The 27651-nt window shown below is 44.3% G+C and overlaps 1 protein-coding gene and 1 pseudogene across 1 annotated transcript in view; one reads left to right on the forward strand and one right to left on the reverse strand.

Moving 5' to 3' along the window:
- Positions 1-25535, reverse strand: LOC138504644 (small ribosomal subunit protein eS25 pseudogene; annotated as a pseudogene).
- AGBL1 (AGBL carboxypeptidase 1) overlaps positions 1-27651 on the forward strand; it is a 3520373-nt gene that overhangs the window by 2339833 nt on the left and 1152889 nt on the right. The window lies entirely within an intron of this gene.

Here is a 27651-nt window from a genome sequence, read left to right on the forward strand (position 1 = left end):
TTAAGTGTAGTCCCCATGAGGGAAATCGTACTGTGCTCTAGAGATGTAGCATGTGATGTTAAATGTCACTGCATTACAAGTAGCAGCCATGCAAAGTACCAGTGGTATGCGTGTGAGAACTCTAATTTTCTCTGTTTTTTGACCTGTTGGAGAAACAGAATAAGGAAAAGCCATAACTGTTGGGGCTGTATACAGTACATGTATTAGTATAATATTACCTGTTTAGAGCATCAGACTGGTAAGAAATGAGCTGATAGGGGTCATCAGCACTTACCCTATTAATGGAGAGTGTTGCACCTCAACAGTCAGCTGGAAATTGGAGGGTCCTCATGGGTCCCTGTTTATCTGTGTGGTATACCTATACAGGGGCAATGCAACAAATAAAACCTCTTGTTGTTGTATGGATTCTTTTTTATACCGCATAAGATGTAAAGCCTTACCAAAACTCACTTGGCACGCATATGTGGGGCGCTGCATGTAATGGCACATAAGCTGAGCCTGTCTGTAGTCCAGATAATGAATTCTTACCTCTGTGCTTCTGTATGGCAGATTCTCCCGGGCCCTCCGTGTTGTGTTTACATGCACAGAGCTCAAATCAGTTTGTGATATATGGTTGTGTCCATTGCTCTGACAACTGGCAACCATGGACATGTCTAGCTCGAAATGTGATAATGCAGTTGGCCATCTTAGAATGGACCTATTTTGTATAGAAAACCTATGTGGATGAGTGGTCTCAGTAAGTCTTTAGATTTGTGCCTGACTCGCCAGGAGCACGGTCCCAGCTCACTTGCGCAGAAAACTATAATACTCATTATAGTTCAGAGCTGGGTTCTATGGTATCCTAGATCTAATAAAAAATGGGGCATAGTCACCCATCTGTATAAGTGTCGCAGGAGAAAACATGGTTCCAATTTCAAATTGTGTAATATGCCTAATGAGGATGTCTCGGATTTGGCCACAGTGTGTCCGTATGTGACCGCATATGACATAAACTAACACTCTTGTGGAAAAGTGGGTTGGCGTGAGGAACACTGCGCAATAGTGTATCCCCACAAGGAATCTCTTACCCCGGTTGTCATTAACTGTATGTGATAACGCTCTTTGAATGCCATAAAGTTGGTTAAAATCGCTTCACAATTTGAATATTGTAAATTCAACAATGGCTTTCATGACAACAAAGTATTTAGTCTCAAAATGATTTCCCAATGTACATGTTGTACACTTGCAAAACTTTTTCTTTTCTTTACATTGAACTAATATTAGAAAAGGCCTCAAATATGTTCTGCCTGTATGTGATAGCAAACTGCATCTCTTGTTTCCAATCACTTCAGAGTTGACATTTAGTGAGTCCTGAGGAATGACTCACAAGATACTGATATTCAAAGGGTCTCTAATATGGGATACTCTTGACTCCATATTTATCACCCGGCATCCTTGCTATTATAATAGTATTACAATAATGGCCCAGTAGTCATTTGATGCTTGCAGTCCTTATGTATTGTATACAACAGTGTCCTAGTTTCCTAGTTATTAAATTATTCTCAGAAGAAACAATTGGCTGGAGGTAACAAAAATATGTATCATCACGCAATGGTAAACAATTATCGGTTGTGCAGACCATTCCACTCAATGGCTACATTCAGGCCATGGCAGACACTGACCAGCTTGCAAATCCATCTTTGTTCAAGTTCTCTCAATCGTTTTTCACAGTCATTATGTTAGGACTCACAGTTTGTAAGATGAACCAAAGAAGGTCCCAATCTGTGTGTTGCAGTTTTTTGTAGTGATGTACAAGGAGTTTGTTTGCTACTCAATGTCAGATACAGGCAAAATGCTCAGAAATGATTTGCTTTACAGGACCTTTGGTTCTTCCAACGTAGAACAATTCACAAGGACATTGGATGGAATAAATCACCATGTTGCAATTGGTGTGTGTGTTTACATTCCAGTGAAGATTACCATGATCACATGTGATTTTCCTTTCCGTAAACTGGCACGCTACACATTTCCCATATTTGTGGTGTCCTTTGACTGGGCAAAGGCCCCAATATTTCTCTATTTTTGATTGTGGACTGGTTTCTCGATAAGTGTACGCTAGGTGTTCTCTTAAATTCCTATTATTTATAAAGGCAAACACTGGTTTCCTTGAAAGGGTGCCTGTGTTCTTGATGAGATGCCAATGTTTATTAATAGTCCTCTTCAAGATGTTTGTAATGGGGCTGTAGGTGGTGACACAGACCAGTCATTTCCGTGGATCTTTCAATTTGGTTGTTAGACAGACTTCTCTGTGGGTATTGGCTGCTCTTTTTCAAGTATGTTTTACTGTTTCTTTGGGATAACCTCTTTGGATTAGTCATTGTTGCAAACCTTCTACATGTTTGAAGAACATTTCTTGATTGGTGCAGTTTCTCCAGATATGGAGGAATTGTCCGCAAGGGAGGTTTTGTTTGAGCACTACGGAATGGTAATGGTCAAAATGTAGCAAGCTTTTGCAATCTGTTGTTTTTCGGAACAATTATGTTTTCAAGACTTGGCCTGATTTATATATGTGGAGATAGAAGAAATCCACAGCATTGTTGTCCCATGTCATGGTGAATTTGATGTTGCAATCACATTGGTTCAGACAGACTAGGAATGCAATAAGTTGGCTCTCGGTGCCAGCCCATATCAAGAGGACATTGTCTACTTCTTGTTGCCAAATTTGGATCAGAGACTTGTGTGTCTGCATACATGTACTTTGTTTCAAAGTCTACCATAAATAAATTGGCTATGTCAGGGGCAAACGTTGCTCCCATGTTTTGTGTAATGTGCATTGATGATTATGACATTGCAGTTGTATTTTGGATGTGGGGTTTGGGTTGTGATGAGAGGGATGTGGATGAACTTCTGTGGGGTGGAAATGCTCAGGAGTAGGGTACAGATTGGATGTTTATCTGTGGATGAGGGTGGGGATGGGAAGGGGTGTGTAGGGTGTTAGCACATTCTGCTGGCCTACCTGGGATTTGAGGACCAGAGGTTCAGGCCCTTTCAATGTCTTAATGAGACCAAAAAGGAAGTGCCCTTTCTGCATCTGTCCTTCACTTCAGACACATGTTTGATAGACGCTCTGTGATCTAAGAGTTAAGAAGGAAAAAGGTGGGAATGTATGAAATAAAACACCAAAATATTATCATTGAATAGAAAGTTGATGGGAAGAGGTCCTGTGACCTAGATCCACTTGCACCAGATGACCAACTCAAAAGAAAAGAGGCTGGAGCTTAAGAAGCTTAAAAGGAAAATAAACAGTGCAGCTAAGAATAATAGCTTCTAAAAGAATATAAAAAGATTAGCAGCGGTAATCATTTGGGTGCGGAAGAGGTCACGTGACCTATATCCTCTTGCAACAGTTTACCAACTGGGGTTACAGATAGGTACATCAGATTTAGATAGTTGCTTTGTTGATTAATGAGTTGTCAGAGAGACTCTAGTCAAGTTGGATTTGTTGGACCTTAGACATGATGAACTTTCCCAAGATGAAGACAGGGGCATCAGCTGAGAGTGCTGTGAGTAAAAGATCAAGTGCATGAGGGAAAAAGGAGAAGGAGCAGGACTAGCAGAACAATGGTATGAAGGGGGCAATTTTGGAAGTTGCCGTGCGTCAACTTGCCCTGGGGCAACCAACAATTGAATTTATAGAAAAAACACAGTTTTAAAGGTGATCAAATATGCAGTAAAGAACAAAATGCAGAATTCAGGTGTCGGGGGGAAATTCTGCCGGGGTCGGCCGGGCCGTCCGCAGACCTCCGGGCAGGGAGGCCCCAACTCCTCCCGTGTATATCTCGGATCGAGACAGAGTATGAGGCACACACAAGGAGCAAGGCAACTTCTGCTGTTTATTATGCAAACGGCAGGGATGGGTCAAGGAGCGCACGCGTTCGTCCTGACACACACAATCGTGGGGCTCGCAGGCCCTTTTTACTGTATTATGACGCGCTACTTGCGTCACGTCAAAAAGTTAGCAAAAAACCTATCGCCACTCTTAATTGGTTGCTCGAGTGGTAGGGTTAGTATAGTACACATATAGAGAATGATATTAGTGGACAAGGTGTGGTCAGGTGGTATATCTGGGTTGTCCCTACAATTAGATACATAAGAATTGTTACATGAAGACTCCTGAGGATTGGCTAATGTTACTGACGTCTGAGATGAGAGCCCCATGTTCTGATTGGTGCACCCGTGAGCTTCCCAGCCTGGGACCGCCGTTGTTCCCAGCTCTCGGTGTACCTGTGATTGCAACAATGTTTCAATATGGGTACGTGCAGACAATGTGAGGATTTATTCATAGGTGGAAGGCTGACCGCTCCCACTGTAGCAGATGTCCATTGAGCCTTTCAAGTGTATTGGCCTGTGTCTCGTAGCGAGGGACCCAGACGCCTTTTTCCTCCTGGGCTTTGGCATCTCGTCAGGTTCGGCTTGGTCACGTGGGGAGGGACCGTGAAAGAGGCAGAATTCTGCACAATTAATATTGCTTTTTCTACTGCGCGTCTGGTTTAATTTGCCGGCGTGACTTTAACGTTGGTGCGCGGGGTGCGAGGTTGCAACATCGTGCCTTTGATGATGTGTTCTTGGACTGTGAGTTTGCAACATTACGACCTTGGCTGGTTGCTCCACTGGGTTCTTTCTGCAGGATCAGCAACCTGACTCGTGCTTTGTTAATGTCCACGGGAGCTCTTGGTTGAGGCCTACTTGGGCCTGGTGCATAATTAGTCCGTTTGGTGCATAGGTGCTTTTAGGTTATAATAGCATATATTTCCATGACCAGTATCGTGTTTCCAGTATATCTCTATAGTGGTAATGGGTTTCAAGAGAAGCGTGAGCAAGCGTTATAAATGAGTTCATGATGCGTCTTGCGTTTCTGCATTCTGAAAGCCTATATAAAAATAATAAAGATGCACGTCCGTGAATATGCCTGTCGCCTACGTCAGAGCACTGAGTATGTTCTTCGTGTAGATTGGTGTGGAAATGTTCAGTGTGTATATTTGTACAGAAGTGCTTCCCGTTGTCTAGGTCGTCATGGCATCTCTAACAACGTGTGGATTTTAGTCTAGCTGATCCGAACCGCAGGTGTCGGCATGGCCAGTGCGGGCTGTTGGGCAGGCAGATGGACACATCCGTATGTTCCTGTACCAGGGTATTTGGTCGTCTGGTAAATGGACAAACTCTTCTCGTGGCGGGTGTCTGGGCCGTGACCCTCTAGGCCAAGCGCGAGAGGTGAAGGACGGGAGCCTGGTTTTCCATTCTCCCACTTCAGTCCCCCCTCTGGTCGACTTGTCGACCACAAACATATCCTTCTCGTTATCTCCTCTTACTCTCCATATCTTAGTTATCCCTCCGAGATGTCCATAATGGTTTACATGATCTTCAAATGACCAATACATATATTCACATGTTCCTCCAGGAGTACAGTATACCCATCTTCCTATGTAGCTCCTGGGGTTCCTTGGGTTCTCGATCTTCACTGATGGTGGGTCTAGATGGTTGGTGATGATTTGGGTGCGCAGCTTCTCCCTCTCTTGTATTATCACCCCTGTATGCTGGCCATCATCTGCTGGCATCAAGGGGTGCATTCCCACCATTTCCAGCAACTCGTCAGTCGTGCGTGCCTTCCGGGCTTTCCAAAATCTAATTATGATCAGAGTAGCTCCAGCCAAAATAGTACACCCCACTATTATTTTCAGTCCATCTGACAGCCAAGATGGCATCCATGACCATAATAGTGAAAACCAGCTCTTATCCTTGTTTACACCGTTACTCTCGTCCATCATTTTGGAGTGCATCTGGGCCAATTGTGATACTGCTTCTGTCAGTGTACCATTGTCAGCATCGTTGGCAGGTATGAACGTGCAGCAAGATTGTCCTATCTTTGCACAAACTCCTCCTTCCATTGCTGTGAGAAGGTCCAGTACATATCTGTTCTGTAGTGCTACCATCCTTACAGCTCGCAGCTCCTCTTTAATTGCGTTGAACCCATTTACAGTTGAATTGATGGTCATCATTAGTTCCCATCTGGTTATTTGGAGCCATTTTGCGTTTGCGTATGCTTGCAGTCCCGGATGTATTATTGAGGAGAAAAACATTGCTGCTCTGCTGAATAGTCTGTGTTCTGGCGGTATTGACGTTAGTTCCTTTTCCGACCTTCCCCACAGGTAATTTCCTGTCAGTGGCTCTCCTTGTCGTTTTCTCCTATTTAGGACAGTATCTTCGCTGTTGGTCTTGTTCTCTTGCTCCTTCTGGAGTGGTGCAGATCTCTTTTGTCTCTTATCCCCTTCATCCATTTTAGGAAATTTCGCCACATTGACATGCTTCTTAGGTACCACTAGTGATGGTACATTGACGTGTACCATTGTGCACACACCATTCCACAGGGGAGGCAGTGTATGATATGCCTTTTCTCCACAGGCCCAATAATGGTCCATTATTACTGCTGTTCCCGCTCCCCCCTCAGGTAACTCCATCACGCTTGCACAATTGGTGTTATATCCTACGTCCACCTCTCCTTTATGCTGGTAGCATACTTTGGGCGCAGTCAATGGTCGTATTGTTATTGGGTCTTCATCTTCTTCTACCCACGTGAGCATTGGTACGTACTTGATCCACGTCGTCCAACATCGATGATTGTGTGTCTCGATGGTTGAGATAGTTTCTTTTGTTACCATGTTGCTGCCAATTACTCCTATCTCCCAGCTGTTGTCCAGATACACCTTTCCTGTTATCGTCAGTAGCGGCCTTTCCCAGCATCCTTGTTTACCCGGAACTTCAGTGGCGTACCAATCACATGGTAGATACTGCAGTGTTACCTTCTTTGTTTCTCCTTTTGCAGGGCCACTTGTTATGTATTTGAATGCTTCAGCATGTAAACTGGTCTTGTGGTAACTCAGATAGGTCTTAAGGAAGTTGTTTTCATATGGGTATGAGTCTCGTGTTTTCCATGTCATGTGCACTACTGTTCCTTGAAATCTTCCTTTCGTTTGGAACAGGGCCAAATATATTATGCACTGTGCTGTCTTTTCATCTATTTCAGTGGCAACAAATGTTCGTGAAGCGCTCATGGCGTATGGTATTAATGAGCAAACGTAACAGCTATCCTCAGTTGTCTGCTTACCAATGCGGGTCATGTGCTGGTACCATATGTTGTTTGTGACGTGTGCTGAATCTTGTACATAATTATCAATACCTTTATTGTCAGAGTATGTGCTGCGTTTAACTCTATTTAGCTTGGGTGCAATGTTACTATTACCACCTGACGTAACACCTGTTGCAGCAGGGAACGGGGGTATATTAGGTTTGGGTGCAGCAAAAAAATGGATAGCATAGCTGTACTGCCAGACAGAGGCAGCCAAGAACCCGGTGATCATAAAAATCCCTATTATTTTTATTACATATGCTAATTTCACCGGCATTTTGCTCTTACCTTGCTGCAGTCCTGGCAGCGTATTCTTGTGATGTTAAAGTTGCCCGCCTAAAAATTCTCAAAAGTGCTCGTTATTAAATGTTAGTTTTGTTTCTTTAAGCTCTCCCTATCAAGTAGTCATTCAGTGCCCAGGTGAAGAGCTGCTCCCACGCTACCCTAAGTGATCGGTCTCTTAGGACCGGCAAGTATGGGCGGAGGTGGGGCATGTAATTTTCTATGGCCAGGAGGAAGGCTGTGTAGTAGACACGTACCCTTCTCCTTTTTAAGTACGTTGGCCTTTTTATTTCGTATACAAATTGGTGTGACAATTCTTCTGGGTAGTTATCGTCTGGCAGCACCATCTACGCCTGCACACTGAATTCGTTAATTAGCTTTTCTTACAATACAATATTACGCAGTTCCTGTATGTGCGAGAGAAAAAAGAGAACATTCACGTGTTTACATGTGTATTGGTGCAAGCAATGTCCTTCAGTTTTAATTACAATTGTACTTAGCAGTCAATGGGGGGGGGGGTTTTCTCAACTGGCGGGATTGTTTTTACTCTTTGAGCGTGTGACCATAGGGTGGGCAGTATGGGGATCACCCTTTTCTTCGTCAGTTATTGTCTCCAAGGGAACAATTGGGTCGTCGTCTGTGATGGAACTTTCTTCCGCTGTCGGGGATGTTGTTACTGTCCTTCCAATGGACCTGTCGTTGGCGCTGGGGCGGGTCTGCAGTTTGTAGATTTTTACGTCATGTAGGTGGTTCCAGGCACGCTTATCCTTTAGTTTTACTGCTCTTGTTGATACGTCCTCTACCAGATGGGGGCCAGTGAACCTCTTCTGGTTCCACTTCCTATTGAAATTGCGAAGTAGTACGTGGTCACCTTTGGCAAGTTTGCACAAGTTCTCCTTTCCCAATTCTGTATTTTCGTCTTTTTCTTGGTTGCTGGTAGACCCGCCCCGTGTGCGCTCGAGCTGTTGAGACACAAACACGACACTAGTAATCAAAGAAGACACATATTGATACATTTCATCACCTAACACATTTGCTGAACTTTCGTGGTCGGTCAATGCCCTTGACGTTGGTGTTAGGGGAAGGCGCATTTGGCGTCCAGTAACCACTTCGTGAGGGGTGAGGTGGTGGTCGGACCCTGGCCTGTTTCTAAGTTCAAACAATGCTAACGGAAGGCAATACAACCAACTTTTCTTTGTTGTTTGTTGTATTTTAGCAATTGCCTCCTTCAATAAGCCATTCAGGCGTTCACATACACCATTAGCCTGTGGGTGGTATGCACATGCAAATTTGTGTTTAATGTTCAGCAGGGATGTGATATGCTGGAACATTTCGTTTGCGAAATGGGGGCCGTTGTCTGATCTTAACACCTCGCACACTCCCCACCTGGGGAAGACCTCCCTTACTATGAATTTGGCTGCTCTAAACGCATCAGGGTGTGAACAGGGCCCTGCTTCAATCCACCTAGAAAATGGGCATACTACTACAATCATATACCTATTACCTTGACATATGTTGATCATATCAACATAGTCAATGTGAAGGTGTCGAAAAGGTCCTTCTGGCCGGGGTATGGTACCTCTTATCACTTTTAAAGTATGACCGGCCGTAAACTGTTGACATGTGAGGCAATTGCTGATAAAATTTGACACATGAGAGGTTAACTCGGGACAAAACCAATCTTCTCTAATTCGTGCTGCAATTATTTCCTTGCCTGTATGGGCAGGGTGATGTAATTGGCTCAGGGCGGTATTTAACAGTGCCAACGGTATTACAACTTTCCCAGTGCCACCCTGGCGCCATAGTGCGTCAGTTGGTGACATTGTGCATCCTCTTTTCACCCATACTTCTTTTTCGGCCATTGGAGCAGCCGCTTGTAGTTCCATAATCTGTGTGGCTGGGAGATGGGTGTACCCTTCTCTTATTAACATCTCCCTAGCTATTCCCCTCCCTCTCCCTCTCTGTGAGTCTGTAGGGTTCCATATCTCACCAAAATATGCAGCATATTTCGCATGTGCGTCTGCTGCTGCATTTCCCTTTGAGACGTAGTCTTCTCCATTTGTGTGTGCGGTGCATTTTACCAGGGCTAGTTCTTGGGGGTCGTTTATTACTTCAATTAGTTCAGCCAACAAGAGGGCATGTTGTACTGGAGTGCCATCAGCTCTCCTAAACCCTCTTCTTCTCCATTTTGATAGCCCTGAGTGGACAGTTGATGTAACATATGCACTGTCAGAATATATAGTTACTCTTTTATTAAAACTTTCCTTTAATGCCAATATTAGTGCAACCAGTTCCGCGGCTTGAGCAGAGTAATGCTGTGGTAATTGTACACACTTCATAGCCACACACACCGGCGCCTCCATCATTTTTACTACTGCTGCCCCAGTCCTTCTTATCCCATCTCCTTGATCAATAGTTGATGACCCATCAATAAACAAAAGCTCACCTCCCTCTAGTGCGTTTTCTTCAACTTTCCTAGTACATGAGTACATCTCAGTTACTTGGGTGCAGTCGTGGGCGTAATCTCCCTCTTCAATTACTTCTGCTAGGAACCTTGCAGGGTTAACCGTGCTACATCTAACAATTGCTAGTTCAGCTTTGGACAAAATAATCTCATAACCTGATGCCCTCTGTGTCGTTAGTGTGGACTTAGGTTTATTCAATATCGCAAATAGTGCATGTTCCACAAATAGTGTAGTTGGACACCCCATAGTTATTGCTGATGCTTTTTCTACTGCAAAAGCAGCTGCAGCAAGACCTTGTTCACAAGAGAAGTGGCCTAACATTATAGGGTCTAAGTGACCGCTGTAAAATGCTACTGGTTTATAGCCCATGCTAGTTTTTTGGGCCAACACTGCTTTCATCACTGCTGAGTCGCAATGTGAAAATATGAAAAAGCGCCGCTCATAGTCTGGGGATGCCAGTACTGGAGCAGTTGATATCGCGTCTTTTAATTCGTCAAATGCCTCCCTCATTTCCATAGTCCACCCCAACTTTTTCTCCCCTTTATTTGCTTCCTTCAAACCCTCAAGCAGGGGTCCTATGTATGAGCTGTAATCAAATACCCATGCTCTACAGTAGTTGCACAGCCCCAGAAATTGCTGTAGTTCTCTCACAGTCTGTGGCACGGGAGTGCTTGAGATTGCCTGTGCTCTTTGTGGTGCAATCCTTCTTCCATGTTGAGATATCAGTTGTCCAATGTAAAGTACCTGTTCCTGACAGTATTGTATCTTTTCCATGTCTACCTTATACCCCTTTTCAGCCAATATTGTCAACATTTTTAAGGAGTCCTCTCTACATTTACTTTCGTTTGTACTGCAAATTATTATGTCATCCACATACTGTAACACTGTGCTTTCCACCTCAACGTTACCCAAATCCATCTGTATTACTCTATTGAAAATTGAGGGTGATTCACAATACCCCTGTGGTAATCTGGTATGTTTCCACTTTGTATTTCGGTAAGTAAAGCTTGTCAAATCTTGTGAGTCTGGGTGTAATGGTATTGAGAAAAAAGCATTTTTAAGGTCAATCACTGTAAATCGTGATGCTTCTGCTGGAATGCCACACAATATTGTGGCCGGGTTTGCTGTTACTGGATACTCTGCTTCTACTATGTTGTTCAAGGGTCTGAGGTCCTGTATGTAGCGCCAAGACCCCCCTTTAGCCTTGCGCACCGGGTACACAGCTGTGTTACATGGTGATTCTGAGGGGACCAATATGCCATTGTTTATAAGGGCCGTTATGGTTTCATATATGCCCTCATCTGCCTCTTTTGACAATGGGTACTGTTTCACTCTTGGTAGTATGGCACCCTTTTTCAATTTTATCCTTACACCCCCTATGCTTTTTATGCATCCCACGTCATAAGGGCTAATAGTCCATAATGATTTGGGCACCTTTGACATATCTTCCTTAAAAAATGGGACTGGGGTGCCTGCGGGTGCCTCAAGTGCCATTGCAATTTTCTGTGCTACTTGTTTGTGAGCCACTCTTAGCCATATTTCTACACTCATCATGAACACCATTTCACCTTCCTCCTTTTCTTCTAAAAACAGCTCTTCATCTGACACCTGGGTCAGCCTACATCCTTCTGCTAGTGCTATCACCGCCCTCCATGCTCTCCCTTCTTTATCTTGTGCGTGCACAGCAACATAATCAGCTGTTGCAATAATGCTCTCAATGTCCACTCCAAACACCTTCCCTTCCTGTTCATTAGCTGGTGTTTCTGGTCGGAATAGATAGGCTGCTGGCCTCCTCCATATTTTCCCTCCTATCCCTGGCATCCATGCAAATGCCATGTCTGTTCCATACTGGAATAGCTCGCCATCTACTGGCTCTGCCCTAATCGCTATCTGTCCACAGTATGCTTGCAAAATCTGTCGTGCTGTGAGCATGTTAATCCCTGGAGTAGAGCAAATAATGCCATCCTCTCTAAAGGAGATCGTCATATTCAACCTGTTCATTATGTCTCTCCCCAGTATATTTACTGGTGAGGCACTATAATACAAAAGTGGGACTGACAGATCATGATCTCCAATAGATAAGGGAACGTTATCAGTAAATGGAACCAACCCTTTAGCCCCAGAAAATCCTTGGGTGTTCATGGCTTCGCCTGACATCTTAAATTTACCTTCCCTTATGCAAGACCGGGTTGCCCCGGTGTCAACAAGGAATGATAATTTTTTGTCACCTATCGTTACCTCTATGCGTGGCTCCTCCGCACTATTAGGTGTTACTGACAGGATGGGACACACCAAGGCCGTCTGTGGGCTGACCTATTGGGGGTATAATGATTGGCCATTCCCTGTGTAAGGGTTGTGTCCCAACACCGTCACCCCACCCAATTGTGTTCGTTCAGTTTGGGGTGGTGGTTGTATTAACGCCACTTGTTGTTGTGGCGGCGTCAGTTGCTGTGTTATTTGTTGTTGTGGCAGTGAATAGGTTTGTGGCTGTCGTGTTTGTTGTTGTTGGTCACTCCTTTGTTGTGACATCTGCTGTTGGTGTATGCCCTGCTGTTCTTGTGAGGTCCTAGGTTGTGCTTGTTCATTCCATGCTGGTGTTCCTGGCCTGACCCTACATGTACGTGACATGTGTCCTAATAGTCCGCAGCTCCAACACACGGGTGGTTCCCTGTTTTGCCATGGGAAGCTCCCTGTGTTGTCCTGGTATACGGGTTGCCCTGTGGGGTAGTAATTTCTGATTCCCCCAGCCTGTTGCTGGGTATTATATCCATATCCTCTCCCCCTCATAAACCCTCCTCTCCCTCTGTTATAGCTAAAATACCCAGTTCCTTGCATTGGGTACCCTCCTCCCATGTTTGGTGCGTGTAATTGCAGAGGCGGCACTTGCTGTATTACACCTTGTGGAGGCGCTATTTGAGCTGGATCTTGTGCAGCCACTACTTGCGTTGGGCTTTGGGCCATTGGTGTGGGCGTAGTTATTAGTGCCCCTTCCATTGTATATTTAGTAAGTTTTTTCTGTACTAATTTGGCCTCTTCTGTTTTCCTGTCCTCCTCCTTTTGTTTCATTTTTCCTTGCCATGTCCTGCAGTGATGTACTATAGTCAGTTGTATTTCTGGCCATGGTTTTGCTTCCATTCCCACTACTTTCTTTAGTTGTTTCTGAACTCCTTCTGGGAGCCCTTGTACTAGTATATGATAAAATATGGCTGGTGTTTTGTCCCATTGTTCTCTAGTTTCCATGCGCCACTTCTCTTGAATATCCTGGATATAATCAACAGGATCCTCATTTTCACCCATCTTACGGGAAGTAATGGCTCCTATGTCTGATGTGTCTGGGTACTGTACTCTCAGTGCCTGCCATAGCGCATGTCTGCAGTTTGCAAATGGTGCGCCATCATGCGATGTGTTTGTTATTGTTACCCCATGGAATCCCGCTCTTTTCCAAATGTCATCCGCTCTGTCCCCTAATATTGATATTAACAGGCCCTTCACATCTCCTACTGCTAGCTTCTGTCCTGCGGTGTGTTTTTCCATTTCATATATCCACTTACCCGCACCTCCACTTAATGATGGGAGCCTACATTTTATATTTTCCTTATCCGTATGTTTCCAGGGTACATACTGTGGTCTAACCCCTCCTCTCTCCAGCAGTGGCATTACATTCTGTCTTGTGTCACCCTTTACGCTCCATGATATTGAGTCTTCACACCCCTCCTCTTCCCCCATTTCTTTTACTACTTCAAATTCTTCCTTACTACCTTTGCCCCTACCTCCCTCTTCTTCCTTTCCCCTTCTTTCATCATTCCCTGTGTTCAATATGGGTATGTTTATTTGTCTGTCTTGCCTGCGACTAGGGAGGTCCCTAAGCCGACATGCATAAGGTGTAAGTTCGTTCATGAAGGGCGCGAGCTTTATTCTGTGCAGAGAGCGTGCGGTGGTTGAACATGTAGGTAGCGACGTGGGAGGGCGGCGTGATGGGGATGTGGGTGGCGTGGTTTCATTGGTTAGTGTTTCCCCTATTCTTTTCGTTTCCTCCTTACTTCTCTCCAGCTCCTCCCATCTTCTACTTATCCAGGGCGAATCTATGTTCGTTCTAGTGAGGTACAGTTTATCTAAGCTTTCCCTTTCACTCTTTCTCCCATCCTTCTCCACTCCTTCTTCCTCCTCACTGCAAAAATCATTCATAAATGGCACCCCCCACTCTGCCTTTTTTCCTTTTATTGTTACTGTTTTCAAATCTATTAGGTTTCTTTCTCCCCTTTCGTTGTTACCAACTGTCCCCCCTAGTGCTGATGTCGTTGCTACCTCCCTGCTTTTATATACATCTCCCCATCTTTCACTCTCCCTACCCCTCCCTTCTCTTCCTTCTTCACTTCTCTCCTCCATTTCCCTACTATTTTCCTCCCTTTTCCTTTTTAATTCCTCCATTACTTCGTTGCTCATCTGTTCCAATATCCTTTCATCCTCTCTCTTCCTTTCCCATTTCACCCTTTCTCTTTCTACTATACTCTCTATTACCTTCCCCTCTTCATATTTTTTAGCTGTCTCAGATATTATCCTCCTCCTCCATATTTCCATTTCTTTTTCCTTTTCTTCTTCTTCCTTCTTCTTCTCTCTCAGCACTACTCTTGATACCCTATCTGCTGCTGCTTTTACCCTTTCAGCTTCTCTCTTTTGCTCCTCACTTCGTTCCCTTAATCTTTCCAATTCGTCCTTACCTTCTTTCCTTTTCCTCACTCTCTCTCTTTCCTCCCTCTCAAGTTGTTTGATCAGTTCATTCTGCTCATCCCTTAGTTTTGCTAATCTTTCCTCCAAAATCTCTTCCTTCTGCCGTAGTAGCTCCTCTCCCCTCATTTCACTCTCTCTGGCATCATCCTCGTTTGTTCTCCTTACCGCCTCCCTTTCTTCTCCAGTTAGTGAGCCTCGTAATTTCAACAATATCTGTGTAGCTACCCACTCATCGTTTCCTATCTCTACAGTCTGCTCTTCTCTAATCCTCCCTTCCCCCATTGGTATCTTCCCATGAGCCACATATGGTGGAGGGCTGTATGCCGGGTTTGAGTATCCTTCAGCCGCCCTTAACTGTCCTTCTATTTCTCCTAATTCTCTTAAAGGGTACAACCCTCCTCCCTCTGTTTTCACTCCCGATGTTATAGGTATCTCATTGCTCGGTTCCTTTTTTATGTCGTCTGATTTATCAACCTTTTCTCCTCCCTGTCTTTCGTTCCCCGTATTCTTTGTGTTGTCGCACTCCTTTTCCCCACCCGTTCCTTCTTTCTTAATCTCCTTTTCTTCCGGTGTTTCCCCCATAGTGAACATTCCATTTGGTCCTGGTCGAGACCCCTGGAACATCCTCCATAAGTTAAACACCTCCACGTGGTTTGCCAACTTCTTCCCCTTGTATGTATTGTGCAGATGGTTCAGTAGTGAATGTTGGGCATATGGATCGAAACTACGATTAGGCGGCCATGGTGTTAACATTTTGTTGTCTGTCCCCTGGGTCCACTCTATGCTGTACTTAATTAACTTCTCCCTGTGTGGTGGCAGTGTGGTGCATATGTGCTGTAGTGGGGTAGTGAGGGTGTTCCCCCACCCTCCCGACCCTCTCCCGTATGACATGGTTGCACTCCCCTTGTTACTCTTCCCCTTACTAGCAGTTTACAATATACAACCTTGTATTGCTTACCTCGCCCCGCAAGTGTGGGGACTTACGACAATCCTTTGGCAAATTATGCAATAATAATAAATATGATGTTATATTATATTCCTTCCCCTACGGCCCCCTGCGGCCGAAGCGCACGCAGCCCCCTGCGGCTGCGTACCCCTTACGACGATCTTACACAGTCGTCCTGTTTCTTCGTTCTCCTCCCCCTTTTACACTTGCCGTGGCCGGCGTTCTCCGTGCGCAGCCACGCCCCTTTCCCCTTCTTCTTCCGACCCACTGGTTTATATTTTATCTCCGTATCAGCTCCTTTATCATGCTTCTCTTCCCCACCACTCTCAAACCCAATGTTCCTTATGCTCGCGATATCCTATTAAATCCCTACTGGTGACGTCACCGATTTCTTCGAGCTACTGGTATATTCGTGTTATGTTCTTTAAATTCAAAATACACTTGCAATCTACCCCGCTAACCCTACAGCTGTCTTCCTGTCTCTCCTGGAACAAGGTAATCTCATCAATACTATAACCGGACTGCGCACGCTGCGTCGCCTCGCGTGTGATACGCCCCTCAACAGGAGGGCTTAACCAGCCAATTATCTTCCGTTTTGGGCAACTACGTAACTAGCCACCGCCCACAGGGAAACGTCATCTACCTATCGAGTTTCTTGCTCGAACAATAGGGAACCTCATCTACTCATTGAATAATAAATGTCAAATCGTAGGAAACCACACACCCACCCTCACACGTAGTCGCGATTTAGGCCAATCAGTGTCTTACGAGCGGCTGCACGTGATGTTTTCGTGCCCCGCCCCCCTTTTTCGCGTAACGTTAGCTCACTGTTACGAGCGGCTGCACGTGATGTTTTCGTGCCCCGCCCCCCTCTTTCGCGTAACGTTAGCCGCCTGCTCTCGCACTCGTTTCGCTACCATTCATTCCATTAGCAACACTCAGTTAAACCTTCGCCGCTTTACAATACCTCCCTCCTCCCTTATTTACTTCCTCCCCCTCCCTCACAATTTCGCATTGCTTGTTGTGCGTGTCATGCTCACCAAGTTCTCTCGATGCAGGGCCGCTCGACTGCGTGCACCCCTCCAAGCGGCTCGCCACCTCCCCTCGTCTGGACCACGTCTGGACACTCGCCGACCGCGGGCGGGATACTTCTCAACCGGCTCCCGAGGGCCAATATCCGGATTGCGCTGTCCGGTCCTCTCGCAGCTCCGCGATGGTCCTGTAGTCCTCAGAAGGGGGCAACGGCAGAGGGGGCCGCGCCGCCGGGCCTCCTCGCAGCGGGAGTGCCTGGAAAAATTAAAAATAAAAGTCGATCTTAAACAGATCTCAGCGGTGCCTCCAACTTGTCGGGGGGAAATTCTGCCGGGGTCGGCCGGGCCGTCCGCAGACCTCCGGGCAGGGAGGCCCCAACTCCTCCCGTGTATATCTCGGATCGAGACAGAGTATGAGGCACACACAAGGAGCAAGGCAACTTCTGCTGTTTATTATGCAAACGGCAGGGATGGGTCAAGGAGCGCACGCGTTCGTCCTGACACACACAATCGTGGGGCTCGCAGGCCCTTTTTACTGTATTATGACGCGCTACTTGCGTCACGTCAAAAAGTTAGCAAAAAACCTATCGCCACTCTTAATTGGTTGCTCGAGTGGTAGGGTTAGTATAGTACACATATAGAGAATGATATTAGTGGACAAGGTGTAGTCAGGTGGTATATCTGGGTTGTCCCTACAATTAGATACATAAGAATTGTTACATGAAGACTCCTGAGGATTGGCTAATGTTACTGACGTCTGAGATGAGAGCCCCATGTTCTGATTGGTGCACCCGTGAGCTTCCCAGCCTGGGACCGCCGTTGTTCCCAGCTCTCGGTGTACCTGTGATTGCAACAATGTTTCAATATGGGTACGTGCAGACAATGTGAGGATTTATTCATAGGTGGAAGGCTGACCGCTCCCACTGTAGCAGATGTCCATTGAGCCTTTCAAGTGTATTGGCCTGTGTCTCGTAGCGAGGGACCCAGACGCCTTTTTCCTCCTGGGCTTTGGCATCTCGTCAGGTTCGGCTTGGTCACGTGGGGAGGGACCGTGAAAGAGGCAGAATTCTGCACAATTAATATTGCTTTTTCTACTGCGCGTCTGGTTTAATTTGCCGGCGTGACTTTAACGTTGGTGCGCGGGGTGCGAGGTTGCAACATCGTGCCTTTGATGATGTGTTCTTGGACTGTGAGTTTGCAACATTACGACCTTGGCTGGTTGCTCCACTGGGTTCTTTCTGCAGGATCAGCAACCTGACTCGTGCTTTGTTAATGTCCACGGGAGCTCTTGGTTGAGGCCTACTTGGGCCTGGTGCATAATTAGTCCGTTTGGTGCATAGGTGCTTTTAGGTTATAATAGCATATATTTCCATGACCAGTATCGTGTTTCCAGTATATCTCTATAGTGGTAATGGGTTTCAAGAGAAGCGTGAGCAAGCGTTATAAATGAGTTCATGATGCATCTTGCGTTTCTGCATTCTGAAAGCCTATATAAAAATAATAAAGATGCACGTCCGTGAATATGCCTGTCGCCTACGTCAGAGCACTGAGTATGTTCTTCGTGTAGATTGGTGTGGAAATGTTCAGTGTGTATATTTGTAGAGAAGTGCTTCCCGTTGTCTAGGTCGTCATGGCATCTCTAACGACGTGTGGATTTTAGTCTAGCTGATCCGAACCGCAGGTGTCGGCATGGCCAGTGCGGGCTGTTGGGCAGGCAGATGGACACATCCGTATGTTCCTGTACCAGGGTATTTGGTCGTCTGGTAAATGGACAAACTCTTCTCGTGGCGGGTGTCTGGGCCGTGACCCTCTAGGCCAAGCGCGAGAGGTGAAGGACGGGAGCCTGGTTTTCCATTCTCCCACTTCACAGGGATACCCACATGTCATCTTATAAATAGCATAGTGCCCTACCCAACCAAACATATCATTCAAAAGGTTGTGTAGCAGTTCAGAACACCTATTACGCAGGTAAAGGAAGTTTAATGTTCATGGTAGTTTAGCAGTGGATGTGAAACAAGATGAAGGGGAAATAGGGCAGGATGAGTGGCGATAACATATACCATGACGTTACAGAGACAAGCATATGTATGCCCTTTTGCTACGATGTCATTTGCTGTGGGGTTAACAGGTGTGATTCCTGGGGATTTTCTAGTGAGGGCCTGGCTGAAAGGCCATGACAATCAGGGGTTAGGAATATCCAGGCAAGGAAGAGGGTGTGATCTCTGTGCTCAGGGCAGAGCCCAATGTAGTCTTTGCAAAATGTCCACCTTCAATGATATTCAATGGGCAATCTGTAATGATAGCTGGAATTTCTTCTGTGCTCTGTGCAGGAATGACAGCCAACTGCTCAAACCATTTTCTGCTTCAAACATGCTACTTTATAGGATTTTTAACCTTTAAGTAATGCCTGGATCATACAGGTGAGAAGGCAGGGCTCGATCTTTGTTATCAGCCCATAACTGAATTCCACCTATTCAAAATGTCCTCCTTCAATGTTATTCAAAGGACAAGCTATATTGATGGCTGGTATTTTTCCAGTTGGTGATGGGAGACAACTGCTCATCCCATTGCCTGTTCAACACTGGTTGCTTTTCAGCCCTGGAAGTCTTTAAGTAGGGAATGGCTGATGCATTTGACGAGGGAGAGCTGGATCTCTGTGATCCGCCTATGGCTGAATTTAGTTTGTTTCACAAAGGCACACTTCACTGTTATTCAATGGGCAAGTGCCCACGCTGTAATAGTGGCTGGGATTTCTCCTTTTGGATACGGGGCGCTGACTGCTCGGCTCCCTTTCTGGACCACACAGGCTGTTGTGAAGCCCTGATAGCACTTAGAAGGATCTGGATAAGACAGGTCAAGAGGGAGGGCTGGATCTCAGTGATCAACCCACGGCTGTTCCAAAATGGCTGCCTTCCATATTATTCAATGGGCAAGTGTCCAAGCTGAATTGGTGGCTGAAATTCCACCAATTGGAGTTGGGGAGTCAACTGATCAACCCCTCTTCTGGTCGACATAGACTGTTCTACATCCATGACAGCCTTTAGGTAGGACCTGTATGATGCAAGTGAGGGTGAAGAGCTGGATCGCTGTCATCAATGATAAACCCAGGGCTGAATTTAGCCTGGTCCATAAAGGCAGGCTTCACTTGTATTGAATTGAATGGGCAAGCTGCAATGGTGGCTGTGATTCCCCCTGTTTTAGAAGGGAAAACGACTGTCCAACTTCTTTTCTGGACCACACTGATTGTTGTGCATCCCTGGTAGTCCTTAAATTGGACCTTGCAGAGGCAGGTGTGGAGGAAGGGCATGATCTTTGTGCTCAACCCAGAGCCAATTGTAGCTTGTTACAAAATTGCTTCCTTCAATGCTTTTCAATTGGCAAGTGTGCACAATATAATATTGCATTGGATTTCTCCTTATGGTGACAGCAGTCAACTGACTACTTTGCCCCTTTTCTATTCTACGCTGGATGCTCTGCAGCTCTACTGCAGTTATGTAGGACCTGCATGATGCCAGTGAGAATGGAGGCCAGACTCCTTGTGTTGAGCCCAGGGCTGAATTAAGTCCGTTCTAAACTGGTATCTTTTTGCGCTTTTCAATAGGAAAATGTCAAAGCTGTAATTGTGGCAGCAGCACTTTCTGTTGGCTGCTCTTATCATCTTCTTGCCCACACCACAACATATTTGTGGAGCCAATTTTCAGAAATCTTTCCTGACCAACATGTCAATCCATTCATTACAAATTAACGTGTGTTGCACCTCTTACTGACCATGCAGTCTTTCATCATAATTTATTCAAGAGTGTCTGACATTTTAAAATGCCTGTGAAAATGTGTCCACAAATCTACCTACAAAAGGCCTCCTGGAAGACAAGCCACTGTAACCTTATGTGCCTCCTCCACTCCAGAAAACTCCCCAGTTCCCATCCTTCTCCATGTACTCTCAAACCCATGCTGTGGTATGCTCTATTACAGCTAATAACTTTGATACTCATGACCACCCTTGGTGTTACTATGCATCACCGGGAATTGGATCCCTCCCAATTGACATTGCAGCGCCTGCTGGCTTACACAAAGAGGTGGGTGTTTGGCATCATGGGAATCAAGGCCTACCTTTCTGCCACCTTTCACCCTCCTTCTTTTCAACAGGCCTCCTGAGACTCTTAACTCATAGTTTAGTCATATCCTCTTTGACTTGTTTCCCACCAATCCCCTTTTGCAGTCATGGCAAACTTTAGCCTCACCAGCAACCCTCTCAACCACCAACTGGAACTTCATCACCTCCTCTCTGAACACACCATTCCCTAACTCCACAATAAGCCCACTCACTGCCAGAATAGCTCTCTTAACCTAATCACCTTCTTCTCACTCCCTGTATCTAAAGTTACCAATGAACCCTCACATTCCGATGACTGTATTCTCCACTTCAGTGTCACTGGGCCCACCTACCCTCTACTTTTCCCTTCTCTTCTATCTCTGAATAATAAATTAAACATGATACTCTGGCCCTTTTCTTAGCCCAAGACATGTCATTTCTCCTTACTCTTGCTCCTCCCAAAGCCTCTGCTAATGGGAAGGACATTTCCAACATTAACCAGATGATCCAATCCCCCTTTGACCACCGCTATGACTCTAAAGTCTTCACCATCTCTTTCCCTCCCCCTTAGCTCAGAACAGCCCTGTAAATTGACCTCCTTAAAACTGACATGCAAAGTCCTCCTTGGTAAATAGGATAAGGACTCAACCCTCTCTTCTCCTTTCATTATAACAATGTCCTGCTCTTCTTTCCTACAGCTCTCAATTTTGCTGAATCAGTCCTTTCACTAATGCAATCGCTCGCTTCGTTCTTAACCTGTAAACTCTCCTACAGACTACAATCAATGCTGGATTTTCCACGTTCCCATATTTATTTCTCTTTCTGAAAATTACTATGCTCACTTCTTATCAAAAATTGAAAACATTTGAAACTTTCTCGCTTGTTCCAATTACTTCTCACTCCAGCCTACACCTACATTTACAGCCTACTTCTCATTATGAATTGGCAGCCATTCCTAGGGCTACCAACTCCTCCTCTAGCCATATTGGCCATTTTGTTCCACAAATGGTCAAGGAGCCGGAACCCATTGACTGGTGCTACCTCTCATCTGTCTTCAATATCTCTCTTTTCCAAAGGATCTTCCCAACCTGCTTCCAGGTGACAACTGTTCAACTAATCCCCAAGAAGACCTTTGTTGACCACAACAGCCATGCCATCTATTGGACTGTTGCTCTTCTCCATAACTATTCTACAATTTTTGAACATCTCAGGATTCTGTTCCTGACCTCCTATTATTCCCATTTCACATCAACCCCCTCAGTCAACTGATCTCATGCTGAGTTCTTTTGCCACCTCGTTGTGGATGACAAGCAAATATTATTTTCCTTCTCTTCTTTTTGTCTTGTGTTCTTTGGCCACATATCAGCATGTCTCTCTTCTATTGACTACTCTAGCTAGGATTAACTTGCTTAAAATCAGAAAATCCACACCTTCCTCTCTTTCAAATACACCAAAATCCTCATACTGCCTTAATTGCTCAGCTGCACTATTTACTCTCACAGCTTCCACCTTGGGATCCTCTTCTACTCCTTCTCCCCACATAAAACAGGTACTCAGATTTGCCAATTATACTCTCTGCAACCATCCACACACGTCTAGCTCTTCTAAACACAGCCTCCAGCTAGGGTGGCTTTACATTAAAAACAAGTCTCTCTTCAAATCTCTTCTATTTGGTAACAAACCACTGCACGGGTTTGGAACACCCTACCTTGCTCACACTATCTACCTGCCGTCTTCGCTGTACACTGTCCATTCTAGTTTTCTCCTTAATCTTTCTTTTCCTTACACTTACTCTTATTTCTATTCCTTCTCTCTTCTGACCATGATCAGACTGGGGAATCAAATGGCCTCAGGCACCAATTAAAAAGTGGCCCACAGTTGCAAATGGCAACTCATTCCTTTTATGACAGACAGTTTTAGCAGTACCCAAAGGGGATGTTTTTTGATAAAATTTGATGCAAATTGTGCATTTTAAAGAATATGTATTCAGTTGCAATGGTAAAAACTACTAGCTGCATAGTGAAGTAACTCATCACACCGGACCACATTAGCCAAAAAAGTGGCCCACTGTCACCAGAAAAACTGGCCGATACTAGCATTTTGTGTTTTGGGTTCGGGCTTTGCCCTATTGCCATATAGGCCAGTCCGAGTCTGCTTCTGGCCCACATTACTGGAACTCTCTTCCTTCCCACTTCTTCTCACTCCTTCAAATCTTCACAAAGCTCCACACCTTGGACTTGAATGAGTGCCACCAATTTACTTCCACATTACTCCCTTACCCTGATGAACTTTAAACCTAACTCCTCATTGCAATGTCACCTGTATATAACCCTAATGTCTCTTCTTTCCGTAAAATGTTATTCTCCATCCACCGTCACTTTCTCCAAGCTTACCTATGCCACCTGATTTATGATTGCCCGGTGATTGCTGTCCCCTCTGGGAAAAACACTGGTTAACGTCAACAAGTACAAACGGCCGTGATTCATGGAATTATTTACGTGTAAAACAGGAATTTGTGTGCCATTTTTCCGGAAATCCCTGTTTGACGAACAAACACGGGGATCGAACCTGCGGTGCTCCGTGACATCTTGCTTTCGAGGCGAGCACGTTGTCCCTGAGCTATCATCCCAAGACAAACATTGCAAATGTAACTATACTATGATCCACTATAGTCTGCAATATCCGTATACAAGCGTGGAAAACATGTTCTTATTTCAGGCTAGTTGTGACGTCACAATTGACCTGTAATAAGAAGAAAAGACATAACAACGGCTCCGCAATCAGTTATAACGCCTCTGTTGTGACGTCGCAATGCCTGCTGCTTGAGCCAGCTGAGAAAATTCCAGCTTTACACATTTCTCGTTTCCAGAATAGTGTTCTGTCTCACGTTACAGCTATTAATTGAAAAGTATTGCTTTATTGTCGAATGTTTAATGTGTGCAATGCTTCAGTTTAAAACATGTGAGCAAGAATATAAATGTGTTTACTTATCTTTAGGCATACAATGAACACTTTGCGTGTTGGGACCACACCAATGGTGAAAGGCACTATACAAATCACAATTACATTACATTGCGTTACAAATGGCTCGGACTATTTTTATGCAACGCATTAGGAGCTGCAAATTTTATTTTTTTAAATGCAAACAGATTCTATATTGGTTATATGAAACAACAAATAGAAGTTATTTTATGTTAAATTATGCAAGAGACGAGATATTAAGAGAAATGGCAGTGTGTAGCCATGTAAAATTAGGGATAAAATACCCCATACTATACATAAAATACATCATATTTACCTTGAATATTTACCTTGGACTTCCGGGACTTTGCAAAGTACCTCAGCCTGCAGCCAATATCCTAATAGCATACGGTAGGGGTTACTTTAACCCATATATTATTTGTATCGCTGCTATCCTAGAAGGACAAAATATGCTAGAAAAGAGACTCCTGTTACCATCAATCGCGAAAAACAATACATCTCTGAAGTTGAGAAGAAGTGAAATACCACATGCCCTATGTGAGTTCATTGCACACTATAATGGTATGTTGTTTTTTATTTATTTTATTATTTTTTATTTTGATACAGCTGAATAATCAACTTTACAAAAATATTGTTCTGTTACAATTAATTTAGGTTTTACAATTTTAAAATAATAAGAGAATGTTCTACATTATTACACGCATACACATTTCACAATTCTTAAAACATTCACAGAATGGCTTCATTCCACGAGTTTTTTTAGTGGAAGAACATGTCAGTAGAAAAGAGTTGTTGTTTACTCGCCTTGTTATAGCATATATCAAATCTTGAACGTTGTAAATTGTAGCATAATAGTGAATGATATGATATGCCATTTATAACGGACCTGTACACAAGTGTTTCTTTAACAAGGCAACAACTGTGCCAAAATAAAAATAATTGCATGCATACATTTCTTGTTAACAGGCAGATCGATTTTTTTAGCCTGTGGAGTATTCCCATCTCATCATTGTTTGCTTCAATTTAGTACCCTCGGAGCCCCTGGTGAATTGCCTGTTCTAATGCAATTTACTCGCAAATCCTCAAGATCATGGGTCATCAAGGTCAGGCAATGAACTAGTCAACAAGACAAATTGTAGCACAGAACGACCATCCATGGAAAATGTCAATGAAAAGGATTCGGATGAGTCTGCGTGTGGCTGTAATGTGCAAGGCGGATCAGTGCAGGGGCAAGGTCAGCAAGTTCACACCCTCCTAAAAGGGTCAACTCAAAATCGTATCTGTCTAAAGCAGAATTAATGACGATCCATTATTACAGGGGGTGGGAGGGATCATTCGGCTTTGTTTCCAGGCAGTTTGTGTACCTAATGTTGATGAAAAGACCATATACAATGGGAAATGTTAGCAACGAGCAACTGACTAACATGTATGCAAAAAAAAAAAGAATCCAGCCATTGCTGACATCGAAGATAATGCCAATGTATTTTTTCCAGTATACACGGAAAAATGCAGTGCCTTTTGCGAAAACGTGCATCTCCGGCAGGTGCATCCCATCCCTTTGTAATTCGGGTCTAGATCACCTGGGCTCTGCGTTCCGATACTTGTTTAATGTAACCTTTGTTGAGCAGCTCCTGAAGCACAGCCAGTAGGGGTGATCGAGTTGTAATTGGGCACCTCCTTGCACACCTTATCCTAGGTGACTTTGTCGAACAGGACCAAGTTGTTCAGCTGGTTCCTCACTTACCATTGGACAACTTCTTCTTCTTGGCTTTCCCACCAGACTTGTTGACTGGATCCTTGTCCTTCTGGGTGCATCCTTTTTCTTCTTATCGTCTTTGGGAGGCATGCTGTGAGATGGCGGACAGAAAGCCTGCATCTTCAATCTTCGCCAACAATAAGGGTTCCACACTTTTGCTTTTTCATGCTGTCTTGGTGGGCTTTGACACCTATTGTGTCCACATTAAATGGAATGTCCATAATTGTACAATACGTTGCAACCAGCCTGATTATGTATTAATAAAACTTAGCATGATTTCTAGCATCAACTGCATTAATAATAATATATTTTCTATATAGAGCTGCACACCCATGGAACTCAGAGTGCTCAAATAACAGAAGACATTATTATCCCACCGAGTGGTACTCAATTTATTGACCTCAGAAAGATGAAAGGCTGAGTTGATCATGCCGGCACAGGCAGTGCGCAGATGTCAGGGGTGAGTGCTTAGCTCACTGTGCTATCTGACCAGCACGTTGAACGAGCCTTGGACGCTGTGGTACATGTCTTGGTAAAAAGGCTAAACAATGCATCAGAGAGTAACTGAAATGAGACTCCATAAGAATTGTAGTAGGAGTAATGTTTTCCAAAAGAAGAAAGCTTCCAAGATGTGTCAGAAGAACATGCATCGCTTGTATGAAACAGAAAATCGAAATTTGGAAAAGTAAATAAACCAGAAACATAGCTTAACGTGTTTGTAGCTGCTGCTGTTCTTAAGATGCATATGGAACAATACTTGCAAAGTGGTGCTTTCTAAATAAATACTCATTTTGCCAAATGTTTTTTTTTTATTGGCCAGCAACTCTTTTTTGAGTATGAAGCACTTTGCTTATGAAGGTATATGTTTCTCTGAAATGTAGGTAGTCGGTAGCAATGTATTGAATCAGGTTGATCACACGGTAACGCAGTAACTGTAGCATGGCCAGAGGGAGTCTTCTTCCAGCACATACTGCCTGGCAGAGTCATGGTTCTATAAAATAAGTGTCATGGTAAATGCCTGTTCCAATTTGGTGAAAGACCTGTTAGGCTCGGTAGACAACTGAAAGGGAACACCCTCCTGTTTACAGTATGTGATGGGTGTAGACAGATGTGACACATGCTTTATAAACCTACTGAAAAAATTGGTAAAGCCAATGAAATGATGCTCTGCCTATATTCCTTAAGGCATGGGTCACTCCAAAACAGTCCTCAGTGTTTGAGGGTGCCTCTGTATTCCTTGACTCGTAAATTGAAATGGTGCAAAAATGGCACATAGATAATTTGTCGAATAGTCAATTTCTCTAAGATGTTATAATATATCCCAAATGTGTTATATACGTCTTCTTAGAACAAGAGAATAAACCATCATGTAATCCACATAGGTTACCATGAACATATCTATACACCAGAGAATTCTCCCATTAACAAAACACCTGAAGTTGGCAGCTGAAATGCACAATAGCAATCAAAGTGCTCCAGTTAAACTTAGTCGACTGTTCCTCTGTGTTTGTTAACAAATAAAGGCTACATGCTTATGGGAGATAATAAGTTGCTACAGATTTTGGCATCCTTGATTTGATCGAGAAGGGGTGTAACTAGTTTCAATTGATGTTTCTTTTACATGTGGTGCTTAAACCTTGATACTCTATTCAGTGAATTCCCCCATTCTTTTAACCTATAAAAAGAAAGGTTTTTCTGCTGGTGACTTTGATATATGGATGCAGACCTTCATTAGAGTATCATTCATGTACTTTTACTGTTTTTGTTGTTTGACAAGGCATGTAACTTGCCAACGGATAGAGTAAGACACAGTTGAAGATCGATGGGGCAGTCATAGTTCTTTAGTGGGTTTTTTCTACTGATTCAGTGTTATCAATGAATTAGTAGAAGACTAACCTCTGCCTCCTCTATGGCTCTCTCCATCCCTCCCATTTTCTCTAGCTGCTACACCATCACCTACCCCCCTCTATCATGAAGTCTGGTAGGAAAAAGCCCAAAAAAGACATCTTCAGTGCAAATGCTGGACTTACCATCGCAGACACCTATGTTCTCGCTTCCTCTAGAGAGGTATTCACTAATATACTCTTCTCTGTCCACTCTCCAGATCTATGGACGCACCATCTCATCTCCACTCTCTCTCCTTCCTCATCCTCAACCATTAATGGTGGCAGCAAGTGAGAAGTCCTCTTGGCCTGCTTCTCATCCT

This window comes from Ambystoma mexicanum, chromosome 11 (assembly GCF_040938575.1).
Source record: "Ambystoma mexicanum isolate Mex_15411 chromosome 11, UKY_AmexF1_1, whole genome shotgun sequence".
In the NCBI taxonomy this organism is placed as follows: Eukaryota; Metazoa; Chordata; class Amphibia; order Caudata; family Ambystomatidae; genus Ambystoma; species Ambystoma mexicanum.